The following is a 21,630-nucleotide window of genomic DNA, read 5'->3' as shown; positions in this document are numbered from 1 at the left end:
CGCTCAGCTGAGCATCATTCCCGCTTCGGCGGAGGACAGGCGGGCCGCCGTTTGCGGCCCCCCCTTGGTCGCGGCCAACGGCTCCGCCATCCGCACCTTTGGCCCACGCACCGTCGCCCTCCGCTTCGGCAGCCAGCTCTTTCACTGGGAGTTCGTGATGGCGGACGTCCCCATGGCTTTGCTTGGGGCCGATTTCCTGTGCGCCCACGGGCTGCTGGTCAACGTGAAACGCCGGCGTCTCGTCAACACCGAAACTTTCAGCTCCCTGGCATGCGCCTTGAGCCGTGCCGCGCCCACCGAGTTTTCCTGCGCCCTCCCATTGGCGGACGACTTCGCACGCCTCCTTGCGGAGTTCCCGGCCCTCACACGACCGACGTTTTCGGCCATTGCGGTGCGCCACGGCATCGAGCATCACATCCCCACTACGGGCCCGCCGGTGTATGCCCGGGCTCGCCGTCTCGACCCCGCCAAACTCGCCGTCGCCAAGGCCGAGTTCGCAGCGCTGGAGCGCCTCGTCAACGTGCGGCGCTCCGACAGTGCCTGGGCCTCGCCGCTGCACATCATCCCGAAGCCGGGGGGTGGATGGCAGCCATGCGGCGACTATCGCCGCCTCAACGACGCCACTACCCCCGACAGGTACCCCGTCCCGCACATCCAGGATTTTTCCGCCCAGTTGGCGGGGCGGACCATTTTTTCAAAAGTGGACCTGATTCGGGGGTACCACCAGGTGCCCGTCCGCCCGGCCGACATCCCGAAGACGGCCGTGATTACACCTTTCGGCCTCTTTGAATTCCTCCGGATGCCCTTCGGCCTCAAAAATGCAGCGCAGGCGTTCCAGCGCCTGATGGACGGCGTGCTGCGCGACTTGCCGTTCCTCTATACCTACCTGGACGACATTCTCGTCGCCAGCACGTCCAGAGCCGAGCACCTCCTCCACTTCCGGACGCTGTTTGGCCGCCTCAGCGAGCATGGATTGATCGTCAACCCGGCCAAATGTCACTTCGGTGCGGCGACGATCGACTTTTTGGGCCACCGCATCACCCGGACCGGCGCCGTGCCGCTGCCGGCCAAAGTCGAAGCCATCGCCACTTTCCCGTGCCCCCGCTCCGTCAAGGCGCTGCAGGAGTTCCTCGGGATGGTGAACTTTTATCACCGCCTCGTGCCCCGAGCTGCGCAACTCATGCGGCCCTTGTACGCCGCCCTCCGCGGCCAGCCGGCGAAGCGCGACGTCGTCTGGTCCACGGACATGGACACTGCTTTCACCGGCGCAAAACGGGCCCTCGCCAACGCCACGCTGCTGGCCCACCTGGTACCCCAGTCTCCCATCGCCCTCACCACGGACACCTCCGACTACGCCGTGGGCGCAGTCCAAGAACAATGGGTAAACGGGGCCTGGCAGCCGCTCGCATTCTTCAGCCGGAAACTCCTGCCCAACGAGTTAAAGTACAGCACCTTCGACCGCGAGCTCCTCAGGCTGTACCTGGCCGTCCGCCATTTTCGCCACCTCCTGGAGGGCTGCCCGTTCACGGCTTTTGTCGACCACAAGCCGTTGGTTTTCGCCATGGCCAAGGTCACGGAGCCGTGGTCGGCCCGCCAGCAGCGCCACCTCCCCGCCATGTCAGAGTACACCACGGACATCCGGCACGTCGCCGGGAAGGACAACGCCGTGGCCGACTGCCTTTCTCGAGCCGGCGCCAATGCCGTCCACCTCGGCATCGACTTCACCCTCTTGGCAGTGGACCAGGCCACCGACGGCACGGTGCAGGCGCTCCGGGTGGCGGACACGGGCCTCCGCTTGGCTGACGTCCCCTTCGCGGACACGGTCCTGCTGTGCGACATCTCCCAGGGCCGACCTCGCCCCGTTGTGCCGGTCACCTGGAGGCGTCGCATTTTTGCTTTGCTCCACGGCCTCTCTCACTCGGGCCGGAAGGCGTCCCAGGAGCTGGTGGCGGCGCGTTTCGTCTGGCAAGGGCTGCGACGGGACGTCCGCGACTGGGCCAACGCCTGCACACCCTGCCAGCGGGCCAAGGTCCACCGGCATACCCAGGCTCCGCTGGCTCCCTTCACCGTGCCCGAGCGACGGTTCGACCACGTCCACGTGGACCTGGTGGGTCCCCTTCCCCCATCGCAGGGGTTCACCCACCTGCTTACCATGGTGGACAGGACCACCAGGTGGCCGGAGGCCGTGCCCCTCACCTCCACCACCACCGCTGACGTGGCGCAGGCGTTCATCGCCCCCTGGGTCACGCGTTTCGGCGCACATCTCGTCGGACCGCGGCCCACAGTTCACGTCCGAACTATGGGGCGCGATCGCCCGCACGTTGGGCGTTACCCTACACTGCACCACGGCTTACCACCCCCAGGCCAACGGGTTGTGCGAGCGGTTCCACCGCTCCATGAAGGCCGCACTCTTGGCCGGCCTCCAGGACGACGGCTGGGCCGACCGGCTCCCGTGGGTCCTTTTGGGCCTACGCACGGCCCCCAAGGAGGACCTCCAGGCGTCCACCGCCGAGCTGGTGTACGGCCAGGCCCTCCGCGTACCGGGCGAGTTCATGCCCGATGCCACCAGCCCCTGGTCCGCCGCGCGCCAGCGCACGGACTTCCAGGAGGCCGCCCGACGTTTCGCCCCGGTGCCCACGTCCCGCCACGGCGACCCCCAATCCTACGTCCCCCCAGCACTCTGCTCGGCGGAGTACGTCTTCGTGCGCCACGACGCACACCGGGGGCCGCTCCGACCACCATACGACGAACCCTTCCGGGTCCTACGACGGGACAACTTGTCCTTCATTGTCAGCATCGGCGGCCGGGCGGACCGGATTTCGCTGGACCGCCTCAAACCGGCCCACATGGACGTCGGCCAGCCTGGCTCTCCCACCGTGGCGCGGCCGCCCCCCGTCCACTGCACCCCCCGTCCGACCACCCGCCACCATACCGGACCCCCCCCCCCCCCCCCCCCCGCGACTGGCCAGGGGTCGTTTCGGGCGGGTCATCTGGACCCCCCTCAGGTTGACCTTCCTGGATCAAGTCCATTCTGGGGGGGCGTGTGTAGCGACCCATGGGTCCCCCAAGCGAGACCAGCAGCAGAATCTCCTTGCTCCAGCCGGTGACGTCACCGGCGGACAACCTCGGTGCCGGGGTGGCTGGTCACGTGACCACCAAAGCGTGCCGCGCGTGCGGTTATAATCCTTTGCACCTGTCGGTCACGTGACCACCGAAGCACGCCTCGCCTGAGAGGCGTGGCTTTCGGTTTCGGTTATGCTTTCTGGTTTTGGATATATATGCAGCCCGATAAACGGGCTTTTCAGAGTTCCCGAGTTGGTTTTTACAATGAACATCTTCTCGGACGAGTTTGTGTCTTGCCCGTCACTTCGTCCGTCTCAAGCAAGAGCCCGGCTCTTCAATACTTTATTTACTGGTTCTATTGTGTGAATGGAGCAGGTGAAATTCCTTCAATGTGACTTAATTTGTTCATTAAATAATTATTTAATGAATAATTATTGATTATAATCAATCATTGCCTCTGCACATTGTTCTTCCACAAATGCATGTCACCAAGTCCCAATAACACGGTCTTGATTGGTTTTACGGCTTGGCCTATCTCTTGCCTACGAGTTTTTAAGGGGATTTTCAGGATTTTTTTTTACTCTTGAGAAAGCTTAGCGGAGGCACGTCAGTTTCAACTTTTATGTTCAATTAAAGGCTCTCGTAATACCTGCCAAGTTCATCAAAATAAGTGACTGGTATAATTAACTACTCGTGTTAAAATTAATTTAGCAGACGTAACATACTTTGTGGATTGGACATTTAAACTAATAAATCAATAAATTATGGAATGACTCAGTGATGTCTTTCTTCCTGGACATTTGCCTAAACCTTGAATACAGACGTTTTGTATGATGTCATGCTTAGTAAGGTGAGCTAAGGTAAGTTTTGGGCCCTTTACAGTGCATTTTCGAGACAAATTTATACTGACAAGCCCGCTGTATCAACATGAGATCTTTCGGTTCCCACCAGTCTTCATGTTCCATGTCACAAACGACACAAGAAGACCATAATTTATCATAATTTTTCTCTTTTTGACTTCTCTATTGCTTTACCTTCATCGGAATTGGAAACTAAACTATAATAGTGGAGAAGAGATCAAAAGGACTCTCTGTCTCTGTCTGTCTGTCTCTCTCTCTCTCTCTCTGTCTCTGTCTGTCTCTGTCTGTCTCTGTCTCTGTCTGTCTGTCTCTGCCTTTCTCTTTCTCTGTCCCTGTCTGTCTCTGTCTCTGTCTGTCTCTGTCTCTGTCTCTGCCTCTGCCTCTGCCTCTGTCTCTGTCTGTCTGTCTCTGTCTGTCTCTGCCTCTGTCTGTCTCTGTCTCTGTCTCTGTCTGTCTCTGTCTTTGTCTCTGTGTGTCTCTGTCTCTGTCTCTCTGTCTGTCTCTCTCTCTCTCTCGATTTCAAACACACACAATAAAGGAATTATTTTGCAACAATTTCTGGTGTTGGCACTTAAGAAGAAGTTGAAGATGGAATGTTTTTTCAGTACCTGGACACCACATTCTACTGTTAAGAAATCTACGACGTTTGGTTTATTCGAGGGCGGTGAAGGTTATAACAGGGTTTATTTACTGATTAATTTCTACTTTTTAAAAATTGTATGCTGGTTATTGCTTCATGTAATCCTTCTCTCGTGCCAAATAGTTGTTAAATAAATATACCTGGTCTCAGGGTTGGTTTCTGCTCGTTGTGGTGATCTCATTTGGTCTCGTTTGTTGATTTCGGTACCGTTTGATGAGCTGGCTCAATCAGGCTCCTCAGAGCGCTCCTGATCTGCACTTGCTCGGCCAGATTACGAAGGTCGCGAGCGCCTATTGGCGCATCACTCGGTTTTGTACATGGTCCCAATGGGAATTGTAACGTGAAAAATAGGTCTGGGAACTTGCTCCGGGCTGTAGACTGAGCTGGCCATTGCGGTTGTTTTCACATGACCAAGGTTGTTTTGACATGACCTGCAAACCGTGACCCGGGCTTCCATACCGGTCCAGCAGCTGTTACAATATATATGCACACACAAACACACATACACGCACGCGCAAAGGTGGATACATCGAGACCTGGGGGGGGGGGGGCTCCCTTCCACCTTCTGAAACCTGCATTTGAAGATAACAACCAACGACACCTACACACACACACACACACACACACACACACACACACACACACACACACACACACACACACACACATTTTTAAGGTGTGATTGGAGGCTTTCTCCTCCTTGAGGACTTGCTTCCTTGATCTTATGTGCTATATGGGTCGAATAGAACCATATATTAGTTAATTTAATGTATTTTCAGTTGGTATTGGACAATGCACAAAGGGATAGGATAACAGGAAATTGTAATCTTGAAACTGTCTGTTTGATCCTCTTCACCACAAGTGTTTCAAAATGATGACGTTTCAGAGGGGTTTCCCATCCGCCAGTGCCCATGTCCTGTCCAAGTGCAGCTAGGCAGGGAATTGGAATTTGGCTAAGGTATGGCATGCAGTAACATTTCTACAAAGACACTGTGGGAGAGGTGGAGGTGGGGTGCAGGGTCATTAACAAGCACAATAAAGGTAAAGTAAAAGTAAACTATGTGCTACATTTTGTCAAGCCGAAATTTCGCAACAAGAGCTCCCAACATGAGTTAGGAAAAGGTGTGTACTTGCTGGGCGTGCCAGGACAGTGAAACTGCAGCCTCAAAAGCCTTAAGGGAAGAACAAAGATGACACATGATCATTTGGTCGATTGTGATCACGTTGAAGTAAAAGCTTTAATCATGTCACATTCATGGCTTAGATATAGAATCATCCGTCTGAAGATGTCTTGAGGTCTTGTTCAACAGAAGTTTGGATATGGAGAAGTATTTAATGTTTTAAGTGGCAGGATGCGCAGTGGTTCAGAGTGGTTTGGTGGTGTGCGTGGTGTGGTGGTATGCGCGGTGTGGTGGTGTGCCCTGTGGAGTGCATGGTGTGGTGGTGTGGTGGTGTGCCCTGTGGAGTGTGTGGTGTGGTGGTGTGCCCTGTGAGGTGGTGTGTATGGTGGTGGTGTGCCCTGTGGTATGGTGGTGTGCCCTGTGGTGTGCTTGGTGTGCCCTGTGGGGTGGTGTGCCCCGTGGAGTGCGTGGTGTGGTGGTGTGCGCAGTGTGGTGGTGTGCCCTGTGGTGTGGTGGTGTGCTTGGTGTGCCCTGTGGGGTGGTGTGCGCGGTGTGGTGGTGTGCCCTGTGAGGTGGTGTGCGCGGTGAGGTGGTGTGCCCTGTGGGGTGGTGTGCGTGGGTAACATTATCGGCAAGGCATTTATTCCTACTCATTCCTCTACGTTGTGTGAATAACCACGTGACACACACCCCATTGTGTTGACCCATCCACACATAATCAAAGGCTTAAAATTACATTTGACTTTCCATGACTTTTCATCCGTGTAAAATCGAGATCTAAATATGAAGTTAAGGTTTTAATATACGGTATATATGGGGTTTCTTTGGTTTTCATTTTTTAAGGAGAGCATCATCCCTCCCCCCCCCCACCCCCCCCAATTTGCCAAGCACCACCCATCATCCCTCCATCCCCCAAAAAAACAAAACTTTGATCTTAGACACATTATAAAGAAAATTCCACCGCAAGAGGTTTATAAGGATCTTTTTGAGTTCTCTTGGAAAACTCAACTTGAATGGCTTGACAAATAAGAATTTGAGGGATTAATAAGAGCGAGCGAGCTATTACAGAGTACAAATGTAAACTGACAGCCGTGTAGAGTTGTGAGTTTGGCTTGTCGGTCCGGTAATGACATAATGGAATGATGTGAAAACAGGGAATGGTAGGGGAAATGTGTGGAAGGGAGAGGGGCAGGCGTGTGAAGTAGATGGATAAGAGACGAGGCGGACAAGATTCGACATTGATAACAATCTATCTCTGATCTGAACCCTGTTTGGCACGGTTGGGCAAAAAACCTTCTCTCAAGAGCCAGGGTCGTGTCTCCAGACAGGGCATTCCCAGACTGCAATGCAACTGATATATATATATATATATATATATATATATATATATATATATATATTGTTGCGGATATGAGATTGGCCTCCATCCATATCCGCTTGTAAATATTCCCCTATTTCCCCAATACTTCCCAACTATCCCCAATCCCCCATTCCCTAGTCCCATTTCCTGTAAACAACACTCTGTAGACCCGACCTTCCCCTATTTCCCCCATTAAATGTCGCATCCAGGTCCACCGCATCTCACGTAGACAACTATAGGACATCTTGCTAGTTATTCTTAGTCTATGTCAGTTAAGGACTCGTTTCCATTAATTCTGACTCTTCGTTGCACCAGAATGTGATTGTATGGCACCGTTAGGAAGTTTAGGACCTCCCAATACCTCCCCGCAGCTCTTCCTCATGGTACAACAACAACAACAACAACAGCGGCGGCGGCGCGGGGAGTGTGCGTCCTCACTCCGGCTTGGTTGGTAGGGGGTGTTGAAAGGGCACCACGCCTTTCCAACGAGCCGCCATCGAGCATGTGCTCGACGGGGTTACCACGTAGGGGCTCGCTGTCAGCTCCTCGTCAAGGGCGGAGCCCGGTAACCCCCCGCACCCAATAGAAGCGGCGGACCGATCCCATCTGGGGCGGAGCCAACGAGCCGAGGGCGTGTCACTCCCCGCTGAGCATGCGCAGGAAGAGGGAGGTGACGTCAGATGCGCCCTCAGCTTGGACAGAGAAGGACGCCACCTCCGAGCGCTGTGACACCGCCCCGCATCTCTGGACTGGACTGAGCTGTATCCTGTCCCTGAGCCAAGGTGCACCTTGCGCTATCGACTGCCTGTCCTTCCCTGCCATCAATCCCTGTGTAAGTCAGTCTTGTTCCGTTTGTCTGTGGTCTGTCTGGGATAGATAAGATTGTGTCTAAGTGCCTATCTCTTCTGTGCTTTACCTCATACCTTGTAATCTACCCCTTTTCTCCCCCACCAATTATATCCTCCTCCGGAGGTCTTGAGAACTGTACCCCTTGCATCGTTTCATTTATCCCAGTCGTTGTGTCCTTTCCATCATTGATTTAGCGTAGCGCGATTTGGCCAACGTTCGAGTGTAATCGGGTAAACTGTGCGAACACGGCGGCCATTCCGCTCGGCCCATCACAACATCTTAAGTCGTGTCCGTAACAATTGGTGTCAGGAGTGGGATTGGACCCGAAGCGCGCTTCACGCGCTCGAAATTATTAACGGTGAAATTTGTGTTGTTTTAAAATAAAAACCCGAATTTTGAAAGTCGCGCTATGGCAGATCAAGACGGCTGGGTTCCTGTAGAGGAGAGTGAGGCAGGGTCGATCCAGGACCAAATTGAGGGACATGAGGAGAGCGAAGCAGCGAGGGCGGCAGGTTCGCAAAATGGCGTCCCCACGCACGAGGTTACGGGCGCGCAAAATGGCGCCTCGCAGATGGCTACGGCGACCGCGCCCGCGACCGTAGCAGCGCCGCTGGTAGATTTGAACCTTTTTTTAATACAAATGAAGGCCCTTATGGCCCAGAATAGCGAGAAATTGAGGGAGTACATGGGGGCCAATAGCCAACGGTTAGAACAAAGGATGGGGTTCAATAGCGAGAAATTGAGGGAGGACATGGGGGCCAATAGCCAACGGTTAGAACAAAGGATGGGGTCCAATAGCGAGAAATTGAGGGAGGACATGGGGGCCCAGATCGGAGGGTTAGGGAGTAGAATAGAGGGATTAGACAATAGATTAGGGGAAATACAGGAGGGGTTAACGGGGGTAGAAAACAGAATGGCCGCTCAAGAGAATCAAATGGAAGGGATGAAAAAGGGGTTAGAGGGGTTAGAAAACAGTATGGAAGGCAAATTGAGGGACATGAGGGACCAAGCGGAAAGGGAAGTTTAAAAAATGGGGCAGCAGATAGAGGGGGTCAGAATGGGGGTAGAAACTAAATTGGATGCTCACAGGGAGGAAATGGAGCAGATGAGGGTGGCATCTGGGCAGGAGATGCAAGTGATGGGAGAGGAGATCAGAAGAGGTGTGAGTGAGGAGGTCGGAGGAGTGCGCGAGGAGGTGAGGCACTGTAAGGAGCGCATGGAGAAGGAGGTGAGAAAGGGGACTGTAAAATTGCAAGGTGGTATAGAGGAGTTGACGCTGGGAGTAGAACAACTGACAGTGGGACAAAAGGAGTTGGGGGACCAGGTAAAGAAGAACACAGCGGTAATAGAGGGTTTAAAATCGACACAGAAGGAGATGAAAAAGGACGTAGGGGTAATTAAAAAAGAGTGTCAGACGGTACACGAGGACCTGACGAGGAAAATGAACAAGGTGGTAGAGGTGATGGAGGTTAAAGAGCGGGAGGTGCGGGAGCACATAGAAAAAAATAAGGTGGAGTTAGAGGAAGAACTTAAGGGGGCGCACGAGGAGATGAAGGAGGTGAAGCAGAAATTAGAAGAAGTGGAAGAAGGGGTGAGCGAAATTAAGAAGCGACGGAGAGAGGATAAGAAAGAGATAAAGGAGGAAGTAAAAGAATTGGTCCAAAGTCTGTGTTCGGATCGTGATGATGTGCTCATTAACCGGATGAGGGATTCGCAGGTGATGGAGGAGAAGCGAAGAGAAAGAGGACCCGGTGTAAGTGGTGACCAATATGGTCGTGCGTATGATGCGCCAGGTGATTTAATAAGCTTGGGGGTCGAGATAGACCCGGATGTTCGTGAGAGGCCAAGAGTGAGGTGTATGGCTGGTCCGGAGGGTATGGAACGAGGGTGCGAGCGAGAGGGTCCGGTGATGGGAGAGGTGCGAGGTGTGAGTGAGCAAGGTTGTGGTGGTATGGAATGGGTAGCGGGTTGCGGAAGTGTGACCCATGCATCGACACCAACAGGGGTAGTTTTTAGAGGGACAGGGGAGGCACGAGAGACCCTTGGGGGTAATGTACTGTGGGGGCCCGGCCGGTTCAGCCCCGCGCTGACCCCGCAAGGGGCGACGCACGGGGTCCGGCAGGCGGGCAACGACTCGCATACGAGGTGGTCCCACAAGGTCCCACTCGCGCCGTATGACGGCAAGAGTGATCTACGCGCGTACCTGGCGCAGTTTGACTGTGTGTGTAAGGGCAACGGTTGGGGTGAGGACGAAGGTGGAGTACACCTGGTGGCCGCATTGCGCGGCGCGGCGGCGGAGGTGCTGACGGCATTACCACCGGGTGCTCTCACCCTGCCAGCCCTCCGCGACGCCCTTATTAATCGATTCGGCGTTGAACAGCAGAGCGAGCTTGTTAAAGCTCAGCTCGCGCTGCGAAAACGCAAGCCCCAGGAAGCCATCGGGGAACTTGCCCACGACATTCGCCGCGCAGTGGGGATCGCACATGCTAGCATGGCAGCGGATTCCTGGGAAAGCCTGGCGCTGGACCATTTTATCCAGGCCCTCCCGGATATTGAGCTCCGGCAACAGCTCGCCATGTGGCGCCCGCAGACTCTGAGCCAGGCGGCTGACGCTGCGGCCCGTTGGGAAGCAGCGAGGCCCCTGGCCCGGGGGAGCGAGCGTCACGCAATGGCGGTCCGCCAGGTGGGACCCCCGATGGAGGGCGGACCCCTTAGGGGGCCCGCCCCCGACGTGGGTCCTGACCTGGCGGGCATGGTCCGGAGGCTGGTGGACCAGCGCCTGGCGGAACCTGGACCATGGCAGGCGGCCCCGGAGGTGGCCCGCGGTGGACCACGAGCGGGTAATCCAATTCGGACCTTCAGGGGGGGGAATTTGGAATTCCGGAGACAAGCACCTTATCAGGTGAGGTGCTATACTTGCAACCGTCTGGGTCACCTGGCGCGGCACTGTCGAGCCACGCGCCGGGATGATCCCCGGCGGTTGAGGTCCTTAACTCCGCCCAGGGGGGAGCGGGTTAGCCGACCCCAGACACCCCCCCCGCCAGACCCCGGGAAACTAGAAGGCCTTACACCGGCGAGCAGGCGCCCCCGTGGATTGCCTCGGCTTTAGATGCCGAGGCGGGACCCAGTACCTCTGAATAAGGGGGGCTTATTAGTGCCAGAGGACTGGGGGATTGATGAGCGATGGGCCCGGTGGGTAAGGGTGGCATCCCTGCCACCCTTCCCAGGTGGGGCAAATGCGCTATAGCTTATGGGGTGGATGGCAGTGGAAACTAGCCCGGGTGGGTTAGGATATTGTGTGTAGGGATCTAGAAGAGATGACATTAGGTAACGTTAAGATTAGTTAGTGACTGATACCTGTAGAGGGGACGCAGGTAGATTAGAGTGGATGATAATGACGAGGGAGCGCAATAGTTTAAAGGGACGACTGGGAAGCGCAAGTTTCAGAGGGGAGTAGTTAGATGAGATGATGCTGTGTGAGAACTGGATAGGTGTGTGGAGCAGTGTATGAGTAGTGAGTGTTGTGGATCAGCGCGAATGCGCTTGGGGGAGAGAAGGGTGCAGGCGGCACCAAGTATGGGAGCACAGATGTGCAAGTGCAGGTGTGTGGAATACATGGAGTAAGTGGTACGGAGTGGTGTGCATGGTGCGAAGGTGTGGATGGGGGAAGAGTGGACCCCTTTCACGAGTACCCGGGGCGGGTTGTGTAAGTGTTAGGTAGAGGGTATAGGTAAATTGTGGTTTGATATTGGCATTTGTGGTGCGGTTGCAGAATGGTATTGTGGATGGGTGCATTAGTGTTGTGGAAATGGCTGGGCGTGTAGCCTGTTAGTGTGTGTAGTTGGTTTGGGCACTCCACCACTGTGAGGATGTCGGCCAGGTGAGGCCGCAGGTGGGCTCTGGGAGCCGTTAGTGTCAGTGGGTGCCTGAGGATCCCGGATGTGGATCGGGCAGCCCGTGCCAGAGAGGGCACTGAGGGGGTGAGAGTGCGAGAGGGCCTTCCCCAGTTAGTTAGGTTAGGGTGAGGAGCAGGTAAGCTCGGGTGGCAACTACAGTGGTGGAGGTGTGCAGGTGGGTAGACCTGCTGGGAGAGCTACACGTCACAGCCCAGAAATTGTGCGAGGGCACCGGGAGATGAATCGGGGGAGTGAGACCCCAAATTGAGAAGCACCACAGTTTGGTCAATGGGAATTGGTTTTTAGAACCCATAGTGTAAGTTGGCCAATGGATTGGCAGGGAAAGACCCCGGGTAATGTAAAGTTGTTAAAGTCATTTAGGAAATAGTTAGGATTGATGAACCTGTCGCACCATACGCAGCCACTTACCTGAGGTGATGATGATGCCTCCACACCTGTGTTCCTTTGTTCTGTGTTGCAGGAAAGGAGAATTGCTGTGTGGATTTGTGAGACGCATCACGACGTGGATGAGACATTGGGGTGATTCCATCTCTCCCTCCTTAGGAGGGACTGATGAAGAATTGGTGATGGCAAATTTTAATGTTGAGTTGGAGATGGCAAATTTTGATGAGAGTTGGAAATGGCAAATTTGATTGGTTAGGAGGGAGAGAAGACGAATTTGGTTTATGGGAGGAACGGGGAAGACAGTAGGGACGTTTGTTGATGTGTAAAGTAGATGTTTATGGGTAGTGTTGTGTTTTGTGGATACAGTAAGGGGTAAGGGAGGGGCAATGTAGGTTACCTGGTGGGGGGGGGGGGGCGTACGGTAGGAACGTACCTGTCTCACCTGGTTCCCATGTGCCCCCAGTGTGCATTACCTTACATTGCGTGCACTTTTGCGCCCTTACCACCTTACTCACTTGTCTTCTTTTGTCTCCCACCTCCGAGGACCTGGCTTTGGGGCAGAGAGAGGAGAGAGGTGCTGGCTCTGCAGTTGTGGGCCTGTACTTCCGCTGCTTGCTGCCTGGATCGATACACCATATGGACCGCAATTTTGGTGGCCGCCCACAATGGACCGCAGTTCTTTTGCGGGCAAGCACCACCCGTTGATGGACCTCTGGGTCAACGTGGCACCTATGCCATACAGGTGAACCACTTATAGTTGGCCCCCCTGACGGCCACAATTTAGAAATGGACGCGGTTGGCGCCTTTCTTTATTTTTAAAGAAGCCAGAAGGCCAAGTGCACTCCAGGAAGGCAAGACCAGCGGCAGAACATCGGCCGGCTGCGACACCACCGGTGACTATGAACACTTTATTGGTGCACCGGATGGTGCTGACTGTGTGTATGGGGTGGTGCTTTTGGTGCTTGGATGGGGTGCTCTGCACATTATTAAAGGCCGTAGGGCCACAGGGCACTCGTGGGTTGGTGTATCGATGCTGGCATGCGTGCTCTCTCTATGCATAACATCTGCATGTGTTCCTCAAAGAACAGGTCCTGGATCGTAGTGTAAATATCAGTCTTGTGTAAATAATGCTCCCTACCGGCTGTATGTTTAGTTTGAGAATGCTTTCCGCGATTCGGTTATCCTGTGGGTGTGTTTCTGTGAGGAGAAGGGTGCAACGTCGCAGGGGGACATATTTACTCATTTGTGAACATCTGTAAAACTGTCGCACTCAGGGTTGAGTTAATAGTAGAGGGAACTACATCTGAGTGCCACACTAAAGTAAGTAAAAATTTATCGGGTCGGGACGCCCCGAGGTAGAGAAGGGTGCAATGTTGCGGATATGAGATTGGCCTCCATCCATATCCGCTTGTAAATATTCCCCTATTTCCCCAATACTTCCCAACTATCCCCAATCCCCCATTCCCTAGTCCCATTTCCTGTAAACAACACTCTGTAGACCCGACCTTCCCCTATTTCCCCCATTAAATGTCGCATCCAGATCCACCGCATCTCACGTAGACAACTATAGGACATCTTGCTAGTTATTCTTAGTCTATGTCAGTTAAGGACTCGTTTCCATTAATTCTGACTCTTCGTTGCACCAGAATGTGATTGTATGGCACCGTTAGGAAGTTTAGGACCTCCCAATACCTCCCCGCAGCTCTTCCTCATGGTACAACAACAACAACAACAACAGCGGCGGCGGCGCGGGGAGTGTGCGTCCTCACTCCGGCTTGGTTGGTAGGGGGTGTTGAAAGGGCACCAAGCCTTTCCAACGAGCCGCCATCGAGCATGTGCTCGACGGGGTTACCACGTAGGGGCTCGCTGTCAGCTCCTCGTCAAGGGCGGAGCCCGGTAACCCCCCGCACCCAATAGAAGCGGCGGACCGATCCCATCTGGGGCGGAGCCAACGAGCCGAGGGCGTGTCACTCCCCGCTGAGCATGCGCAGGAAGAGGGAGGTGACGTCAGATGCGCCCTCAGCTTGGACAGAGAAGGACGCCACCTCCGAGCGCTGTGACACCGCCCCGCATCTCTGGACTGGACTGAGCTGTATCCTGTCCCTGAGCCAAGGTGCACCTTGCGCTATCGACTGCCTGTCCTTCCCTGCCATCAATCCCTGTGTAAGTCAGTCTTGTTCCCTTTGTCTGTGGTCTGTCTGGGATAGATAAGATTGTGTCTAAGTGCCTATCTCTTCTGTGCTTTACCTCATACCTTGTAATCTACCCCTTTTCTCCCCCACCAATTATATCCTCCTCCGGAGGTCTTGAGAACTGTACCCCTTGCGTCGTTTCATTTATCCCAGTCGTTGTGTCCTTTCCATCATTGATTTAGCGTAGCGCGATTTGGCCAACGTTCGAGTGTAATCGGGTAAACTGTGCAAACACGGCGGCCATTCCGCTCGGCCCATCACAACATCTTAAGTCGTGTCCGTAACAATATATATATAAGAGAGGTCTGTCTGTCTCTGTCTGTCTGTGTTGCCATTTTTCTCAGAGATGGCTGAACGGATCTTCGTCAAATTTTCAGAGGTTCATCAGTGAGTGCCTGCGAGTGTTTTAGGCAAAAAAAAAAAGTTTGAAAAAAATAAATACGTTTTTTTGGAGTTAAAAATAAAAATCGCTCGATAGTGCCGAAGCCTTTTTTAATTAATGAGTTATATACAAGTACACATTCGCATAAATAAATACAAAACAATTACCAGACATTTGAACACAAATAAATAAAACAATTCCGGAAGTGTACGAAGTTGGTAGTATGGCTTCTTCTTCTTCCTGATCGGCATCACACACAACTCAAAAACGTGATGAATGCCATATTCACCTAACAGCATGTACATGAACCCCCTTCCTCTCCTGCCTCCCCCTCCCCTTCCCCCTCCTTCCCCCTCCTTCCCCCTTCCCTCCCTCCCACCCTTCCCCTTTCACCCCCCCCACCTTCTCCCCCCTCTCCCCTTCCTCTCCACTTCCCCCCCTCCCCACTTACCCCCCTTCCCCCAACCCCGCCCAGCAACGCCGGGTACTTCTGCTAGTCTACTATATAAGAGAGATGTCTGTCTGTGTCGCCATTTTTCTCAGATATGGCTGAACGGATCTTCGTCAAACTTTCAGAGGTTCATCAGTGAGTGCCTGGGGGTGTTTTAGGCCAAAAAATTAAAATTAAAAAAAAAAGATCGGTTTTTTTGGAGTTAAAAAAAAATCATCGCTCGATAGTGCCTAAGCCTTTTATAATTAATGACAGTATTATACAAGTGCACATTCGCATAAATAAATACAAAACAATCACCAGACATTTGAATCCTTTGTTTTCACTGACGTCACAGTTACCCATCTCGCATTGCGCGGTGGCCATTTTGATACCCAAGCTAATCTGTCCGTGTGCGCTGATATTGATTTGTTGCGTTGGTTTATGGTGAATGCGGATCGCAAAAAGTCTGTTTTATAAAGTAATTTTGTTTGTTTTGTCACGTTCATGTGGAGTGTGGTGCCATCTAGTTTATATTACGTATTGTTGCCCAACAAACACAGAACATTCGGTTTAAGTCTGCCGTGGACCAGTGAACTGGTGAACACCTGGGCAGTGGGTCAACCTGCAACCAACTACCTGTAGAACAGACTTGGAGTGTACGTAAGGATACGGTAGATCCAGGCTTGAGTATGGCTAGCAGTGCGAGTGCCAACCTTGGCTACCAAGAGACGCTCCCCCCGGACGTTCTTGTTCGTTACAAAGAGAAGATTTCTGTCATTGGGTGTGACCCTTATGGTCTATCAAATGATCAATTTGAGAAGAATGTGAGCAAGTGGCCTCAGGTGACCCACATCGACGTGATCAACTACCTGTTGTTCAGCAAATCGGCCTATACCAAAGATGAGTTGAAGAAGTATAAATCCCTCGAGGCATACAGGTTGTACCAAGATGGATGGGTGCGACAAATCCTACACAAAGAACTGAATGACGTCCACTTGATTCGATCCAAGGTATTAATATATTAAACAAACATGTATTTTTTAAAGCTGCTTGTGTTAATGTTATGGACCTGATTGATTAAGTGCCCTCCATTTGTTCAAAAACCACTGCAGTTTTAAGCTGTGCATGCATGTGTGCATACTTTGTAGACATGTGACGCACAGTGCGAAGTGAGTGCCGCCATGTGTGCTTTGTGCGTATGGCCATAAGTCATCACCTATATTTATCATGTAAGCAACGAATACATAGCACGTTCTTCACATGATAAAATCGAGATTCATTTTGACCGAGTTGATAAGAGTACATAACTTTAGAAAGTTTATTGGACAGTTTCAAATTCAATACTTTTATGTTCCAGGTTTCGCATTCCATGAAACATGTTCTTACTTACTGTTAACAAAATGCTCGGAGCAGACAGGTGTGCGATCCCACTGTGATTCTGTTTGGATGTCACTGCGATTGATGGCAGCCTTCCACAAACGCCGCCTCTCTTCACTTAAATTTCTTGTTTCCTCACCCTGATTCAGTAGAAGTTTGGGCGTTTTGTAAAACTTAACTCCTGGCCTAACGCCTGGCCTGTTTGAACAACGAAATACGCCGCAAATTGGCATGACTGGTCGTGAACAAAAACTATTTAATGTGAATCCGCTGACGACGTTGTTCGAGAGGGTATCAAAATGGCCGAGGTGTCCCAGTGTGCCCTGCGCGCGTGCTCCGATGACGTCACAAGAAAACAAGCAATACAAATAAATCAAACAATTCCGGAAGTGTACGAAGTTGGAATTACGGCTTCTTCTTCTTCTTCCTGTTGGCATCACACTTAACGCACAAACGGGATGAACGCCACATTCACCAACATATATTTAACGAAAAGGTGATAAACCCCCTCCCCCCATTCCTCCCTCCCTCCTCCCCCTTTCCCAACTCCCTCCTCCCCCCCTTCCCCACAATTCCCCCCTCCCCCTCCCCCCTTCTCCCCTCCTCCCTCCTCCCCTATTCCCCCCTCTTCCCCCTCCCCTCTATCCCCCCTTCCCCCCCAATCCCCCCTCCCCCGCCCGGCAACGCCGGGTATTTCTGCTAGTACAGTGTATATATATATATATATATATATATATATATATATATATATATATATATATATATATATATATATATATATATATATATAAAGATATATATATATAATTTATCGGATGCTGTCCCAGCGATCGTATATATATTGTTGCGGATATGAGGCTTGCATTTTTTTGATTGTGTTGTATTATATTGGAAATGGTGATGAACATTGTTGGATATGGCCCCTCCTGCCTCCAGAGTTGTGTAAAGGTAAAAAGGGCGTCTCGGTAGTTAATTCCATGAAACACCACATTGAAGGACCCGATAAAACCCTTGTTCAGTAGCTTATATCTTATTATGTGTTTTAGAGTAAGGCCTTGTCTTCCATTAGAATGACACTCCATTGCACCAAATCAATTAAGAATAGCTCCCCTTCAATACTTCCATTTCCCAGCCAAACTCTCCATCTGCGGGTAAAGCAGTTCACAAGCATGGGGTGCACGCCCTCTCATTTCGCTGCATTAGTGAATATGTGCTCCGTGCTCTGTTTGAACAGGAGGGGCGGGGTCGCCCGGGAGAGGCAAGCCCAGGGCGCGCCACGAAGGGCGGGGCTGTTCAGCCCCATGCCCAAATAAGGAAACAAGCCCGTGGCTCGCCACGAGGGGCGTGCCGTCGGTGCCATGCCCAAATAAGGAGACAAGCCCGTGGGATTACCATACAAGGTCACGAAACAGCACCGGGGGGGGGGGGGGAAGGGCGGTACCGAAACCGAGGGGGGCGTGTCAGACCCGCGCTGAAGGTTTGGACAGAAGGGTGCGACGATCGCTGGGACAAGCTACACCAGAGATACGGCAGAGGAGTCCAGGAGCGTAAGAGGGTTGGCAGTCCACCGGGAGAGAGTTCAGAGTTGCACCGGAGTTGCGTGAGAGATACGGAAAGCCTTTGACAAAGAGCCGCTTCAACCAGCCCCGTTTAAACCCGCCGAGTGACCCTGCCGGCGTGCGCTGTAAAGCCGAATACAAGGAGCTGCCGGCTCCTCGCTTCCCGCCCGGAGTGGACCTGCTCGCTGTGCCCTGTGATCCCACCTGCTCATCCCTCCAAACGATTCCTACCCTTCCATCCATTTGCGTACGTGAGTTTGTTCTGTTTGTGCTGTCCTGGGTAGTAAACTAAGTCAGTATAAGCTAGTAATTTGCACTGTGTTACCTGCTTTTTCATGTCCGCTGTAAATACCCATGACTGCTCTTTTTGCTTATGTGTGTGTAAATAATAAACCCCGTTACTCTTCTGTACGTCTTCTTCTTCTTCCTCTTTGCATTCGTCGTCTTAGTCTTTTCCACATTGAATATCTGTGGCGCGATACGGCCAATGTTTGGGTGAAGCGGGTTTAGTCGGGGAACAACTGTTCGGCCGCGGTGCCTTCGCTCGGCAAACAACATCCTTAACCGCGGACCGTAACAATTGGCGTCAGGAATGTCAGATTCGGACCTGGGACTAAATTTATTTAGCCCAAATTTTGGAAACCAATTGTACTATTGGCGTAACAATTGGTGTCAGAAGTGTGGGATCGGACCCGAAGCGCGCTTAACGCGCTCAAAATTACAAGCTGCTGGAAATTGTTTTGTTTTTAAAGAAAAACCCGAATTTTGAAATCGCGCCATGGCTGGTCAAGGCGACGGGATGCCGGTGGGAGAGATAGACGGGGTGGAATCGACCCAGGACCTCGGGGAAATGTATATGGAGGATGTGGTTGAGGGGGTATCAGGCGCACAAAATGGCGTCGCACGTGGGTGTAGCGGCACCAAATTTAGCGGCGCCCGCGACCGTAGCAGCGCCGCTGGTGGATTTGAACCTTTTTATGATACAAATGAAGGCCCTTATGGACAAGAATAGTGAGCAATTGGAAGCCAAAATGGGGAACCGGATGGATGCTCAGAGTGAGCAAATGGGGAACCGGATGGATGCTCAGAGTGAGCAATTGGGGGTAATGAGGGACGAAGCGAGGGGTACCGGTGAGGGATTAGAAAAAAAATTTGAGGGGTTAGACAATGGGATAAAAGAGGTAAAGAATGGGTTAACGGGGGTGGAAAATAGAATGGCTGCCCAGGAGAATCAGTTAGAGGGGGTGAAAAACGGGTTAATGGGGTTAGAAAATAGGATGGAAGACAAATTGCGGGAGATAGGGGAGCAATCCGCCCGAGAAATTAAACAAATGGGAGAGCAGATAGAGGAGGTGAAAATCGGGGTAGACACCAAACTGGATGCTCAGAGGGATGAATTGGGACAGATGAGGGCGGCATCTACAAAAGAGAGGGAGGAGATGAAAGAGGAGATACGACGAGGTGTAAGTGAGGAGGTCTCGGGGGTACGCGAGGAGGTAAAGCGAGGTGAAAAGCGTATGGAGAAAGAAGTGAGGAATAATACGGCTAGGTTACAAGGGGGAATAGAGGGTCTGATGAGGGGAGTAGAACAGCTGACAGTGGGACAAAAGGAACTAGTGGACCAAGTGGAAAAGAACACTGCAATAATCGGGGGGTTAAAAGCGACACAAAACGACATAAAAAATGACTTAATAGCGACACAGAGGCCATGTCAGATGGTATGTGAGGGACTGACAACGAGGTTGGACGAGGTGACAGAGATAATAGAGACGAAGGACCGGCAGGTGAGGCCGCACATAGAGACGGTCAAGATAGCCTTAGAGGACGAACTTGAGGAGACGCACCGGGAAATAGAAGAGGTGAAGCAAAAATTAGAGGAAGTGGAAGAAGAGGTAAGTGAAATTAAGAAAAGACGGACAGAAACTAAGAGAGAAATACAGGAGGAGGTGATGGAATGTGTACAAGGTCGGTGCTCAACTCATAATGTTGTGCTCACTAACCAAATAAAGAGGTTGCAGGTGGTGAAGGAGGTGCGGAGACGAGGTGCCAAGGTGAGTGGCAATATACGAGGAAATGTATATGATGTGAGGGGAGCTTCAGTCGGCTTGGGGGTTGATTTGGATCCGGGTGTTCGTGAGAGGCCGTTGTTGAAGTGTGCGACAGGTACGGTGTGCGAAGGAGGAGGTGTGCGAGAATGTCCGACTCTGGGGTGTGTGAGGAAAAAGTGCGCGCCGAGGAGTGAGTGTGCTGTCGAGAATGAGTCGGTCGTAGCGCGTGTGCGAGGGAGCACATGGAAGCGCGTAGTGAGGAGAGTTACAGAGGATGTAACAAGAGAGTGTACACCTGTGGGGAGTGTTATGGAGGAAGTAACGAGAGAGTGTGCGCAAGAGGATGCGCGAGAAAGGTGTGTAATGGACGGGTGCATGGGGAAAGAGTGCGCTGTCAAGAGTAAGGGAGAATGCACGCCTGTGGTGAGTGTTACAGAGGATGTAACGGGAGAGTGTGCGCAAGAGTGTGCGTGAGAAAAGTGTGTAACGGACAGGTGCATGAGGAAAGAGTGCGCTGTCGAGAGTAAGGGTGAGTGCGCTGTCAAGAGTGGTGGTGAAAGTAGTGAGAGTGACACGGAGCGTGAGTTGGTTGTGACAGGTGAGAGAGGATGTACACCTGGAATGTAAGGAAGCACACCTGGACTGGTAGAGCGTGTGTGGGAATGCACACTGGAATTGGTCGTGAGGCACGTGGTTGGGCGTGCCAGTGAGAACACACCTATGATTGTCACAGAGGTGGTGACCGAGGAGGGGGCGCGACGAGGTGTGTTGGTGAGGTGTGCGAATGACGAGTGTGTGCAAAGGTGTTCGGTGGTCAGGTGTGTGACCAAATCTGTGAGCGGAATGAGTGTACCTGGGTGTGTAAGAGAAGGTGCAATGACGAGGAGCATGGGAACAGCTGGATGTATGAGCAAGGAACGGGCTGCGGGGTGTAAGCATGCAGGTGAGGCATCGATGGTAACCGGGTTAGAGGTTAGAGCGACTTATAGCCGAATCGGGCCCTCGGTGCGTGCCGGGTTTCGCGTGCCGCGAGGACCAGCGGGGATCCGAACCACGGCGGGTTCGAAAGGACCGCCGTACGTGATCCACGCTGGGCCGCGCTTGGAACGGCCGCGTCCGTGCTCCGCTAGGCGGAACGGGCAGCCCGATAGGAAGGGTCGCCATGGCGACCCCCTTTTGTTGAGACGTTCCGGCAGGTCGAGATCTGGCAATTGGACGGCTCCGTGCCGAGGTGGTGCGTGGGATCTCGGCCCGGGTAAACCTCCTTCCCTGCACCGAGTGCCGGACCTATCCAGCCGCCGGCACCAAAGAACCCGCATTCATTGCTCGGCTGTATGAAGCCGAGCTTTAGAAGTGGATTGGCGCACCGAGAGGATCTAGTAAGTAGACGGGTGATGAGATTAGTGGTCTGGACCCGAAATTAGAAAAACAAAATTTGATGATTG

This window comes from Myxine glutinosa, chromosome 8, assembly GCF_964187855.1.
Source record: "Myxine glutinosa chromosome 8, kmMyxGlut1.1, whole genome shotgun sequence".
In the NCBI taxonomy this organism is placed as follows: Eukaryota; Metazoa; Chordata; class Myxini; order Myxiniformes; family Myxinidae; genus Myxine; species Myxine glutinosa.
The sequence above is the reverse complement of the archived record's forward strand: the minus strand, read 5'-3'. Positions refer to the sequence as shown.